The sequence below is a fragment of the Palaemon carinicauda genome, chromosome 17 (genome assembly GCF_036898095.1).
Source record: "Palaemon carinicauda isolate YSFRI2023 chromosome 17, ASM3689809v2, whole genome shotgun sequence".
Taxonomy (NCBI): Eukaryota; Metazoa; Arthropoda; class Malacostraca; order Decapoda; family Palaemonidae; genus Palaemon; species Palaemon carinicauda.
In genome coordinates, this window is record NC_090741.1 from 51,492,343 (window position 1) to 51,495,589 (window position 3,247).

Consider the following 3,247-nt stretch of genomic DNA (forward strand, 5'->3'; position numbering starts at 1 on the left):
AATTTCCCCCCCCCCACGAGATTTGTAAACGCTAAAAAGAGATGAAATTGACCTCTTTCAGCTCAGACCAAACCTACACTCGCAGGGCAGCGTGTGCGCCAACTCAAGCGTGAGCGAAGGCTGTGAGAGATCATCAACCGCAGTCCCGTGAGCAACCTGGGAGAGTCCTTATGACATTTCCAGCGCACATTGTGCGCGATAAGAATGTATCCAATGCTGTGAGATACCATCAACAGTAGTCGCTAGACCCCAGAAGAAAGTACTAGAAATTTTCCCAAACTGGAGGAGGAGAAGTAGTGTGAACAGAAGCAAACTGAGCACCTTTTCTCTCAAAGCACTTTGTGTCTTACACGAATTTGGTGCCGACACGTTGCCCTCTTTCGAAAAGAAAAATCTTCCGGCGAACATCAGTTACTGCAGGATAAGTTATTAGAAAACATACAACTCCTGAAAGGTCTTGAACGTATTGATTGGTGACTACCAAGTTTAGGTTTTGCATCCTTCGACGAGGACAAACTCTTTCCTCTATGAAAGTGGGTCAGATTCCAGAGAAAGAGCTAGGATTGTATGTGACTTGTCTGACTTCCGCTTCTCTCGTGGAAGAAAAAAACACACTCAATTGCTTGCCGTTTCAGCATCACAACACGCCTGCTGCGAGGGTAAGTTCTGGTCGCGTGCATACATGACAAGTAACTTCCTAGTCTAGTAGACAGGGAAAATGTAGAACGTCATCCTCGTCAGGGAACTGCGTCCTATTATGCAGAAAGAAGTTACAAGATCCATGATACCATAGCAATGACGAACTGATCGCTTCAAGACATTCCAACTTCGTTCTTTTCAAGATACTATGTCACATGGTTGTGACATCATAGTTCAACAATCGTAGGCGAAGAAAAGAGCTTTACTTTATCATTCCAAAGTGGAGAAGGAATATCTTGGACTACATCAACAGGATCGCTCGGCGGAACATACGTTTAATGCACAAGGTCCGCGATGTACCTTAGCCTACCGACCTTCCTTCTCCCAGGGGTTGGAACGTAAGGAAGAGGTGTAGGGCTAGGAGTAAGACAAACACGAACAAACACCTCCTCCAGTGCACTGTGCTATGTTTACGAGTCACTAAACGAGCGTTTTATAACAATACATTAAATCATAAAAGATCTGCCCATGGTGGGAGATATACTCTTACGCTCTATTCTCATAAAGGCCTTAAAATGCAAACATCTGGTGTTCCCAGGAGGTCACTCATCCAAGTACTGACCAGACCCAATGTTGCTTAACTTCGCTGATCGGATGAGATGCGGTATTTTCAACGTGGTACGGCCGTTGACTGCACTTCCTGCTGTTGCAGCTGTAGGCTCTGCATCAACCTCTACAGTAAGGTTTGTTATTTTCTGAGAATGATTTAATGTTAATTTATTTATTTATTTATTTTCCTATTAACTTACTAGGCCATCTTTCCCTATAGGAGCCCTGTGGGTTAAAGCATCTTGCTTTCCCAACTAGGGTTGTAGCCTGGCTAGTAATGAAAATAAAATGAATAGAGACACCATCAACTCAACTAGCAAAAACTCTGAAGTCGGAACGAGGAGCAGCAGGTATAAAATAAAAGGGAAACTTCAGAAAAATTCTCACGAGTTTCTAAAAGTTATTACCTTCCTCCTACAATACTCTATCCTAGGAAGAGAAGTCTTGATTCTTAGGAATCCACTCCTTAGGATTCTGAATTCAGACCTCAATGCTTAGAGGTTTTAATTCTAGTTCTCCCAACCAAGAGTTAGCCCAGCAGGCCTTGGTCTGAGAATATAATATCTTTCTAGTTAAGATTTATTTCTTAATATGGCGCCTGGAGCAACAATAACAACGCTAGACGGTCTTGGTTAGGTAGACATCAAAGTCTATTGTCATAGGTAGCGAAGCATCCACACGGACGCTGAAGCGTCCCCCCTGACGCTGAAGTGACCACACTGACGCACCGTTCCGCCGACGCTTCGCCAGCTCTGCTGTCTGTCATGTCTCTTGGTAGCATGCTCTGCTGCCTGGCGAACGTCAGCATGCCCGAACAGCTGATACTAGGCGCTATGCGCGGTCGGTTTGTGTTGAGCAGGTAATCGAAGTAATGCATCCACTTTCTCCCACCATTGAACATTGCGGCTGGTAGGCCGCCTGTGCAACAACGAATCATCACCGTTAAAGACACGTCGCCTGTGCGACTGTGTCAAAGATCGGAAATGTGACACCCAACCGCACTGTTAACGGCAGGCTGATAAGACTGCATAAACGAAGATAGTTGCGGTTTCATGCCTAACAGCAAAGATCAAGGGTCAACCTTAGGCGAAACGTATTCAGCATTATCTTCGTCAATCCCTAGCGCTCGCCACTGTCGGGAGACGACACCCATCAGGTAGAGGCGGCAGCACTACGTCCACGCCACATGAAACGTAACACGCAGAACGAATCTAATTTTGTTTTCAGCTTAGCGCCTGAAGCGTGCGTATAATGTTTGAAAACACTAATACCTCGCTTTATCTATAGCGAGGGTGAGCGTTCTGGGGATCGACAGAAAACGCTCGAGAGGATTTTTGTTCAGGTCTTAAAAGACTAACGCCTGGCTACCCTCTCAATTCCTTTCGCCGTTTGACTTAACTTCTCCCCTGAGTCCGGGAGCTTGACAGAGGTCTAAGCCTAGGATAACGACAGGTCCGAATAGAAGCACTCTCCACTGAATAAAATTTACTGCATAATTTAGCACTAAAAAATTGCATTTTACTCTTTGGTAAAAAGATAGTTTCACAATTATTTGAAAACCAAAGTTTACGCTCTCTCAAACGTAATGAACTCCGTAGAGAGAGACTTACAATTCTGTCAATGGTTTGAATGGGAATGCAAAAGTCACTGAATCCCATATAAATGCAACAAAATGTTATTTTCATTAGTAAAATAAATTTTTGAATATACTTACCCGATAATCATGTAGCTGTCAACTCCGTTGCCCGACAGAATTCTACGGACGGGATACGCCAGCGATCGCTATACAAGAGGGGGGTGTACTCACCAGCGCCACCTGTGGCCAGGTACTGCAGTACTTCTTGTTGACACCACCTCAATTTTTCCTCGGTCCACTGGTTCTCTATGGGGAGGAAGGGTGGGTCAATTAAATCATGATTATCGGGTAAGTATATTCAAAAATTTATTTTACTAATGAAAATAACATTTTTCAATATTAATCTTACCCGATAATCATGTA

At 44.1% G+C, this 3,247-nt stretch overlaps 1 pseudogene; it reads right to left on the reverse strand.

Annotated features, from left to right (window-relative positions):
* Positions 1-1,215: 1,215 nt before the first annotated feature.
* On the reverse strand, positions 1,216-1,331 carry LOC137656912 (5S ribosomal RNA; annotated as a pseudogene).
* Between the last annotated feature and the right edge of the window lie 1,916 nt (positions 1,332-3,247).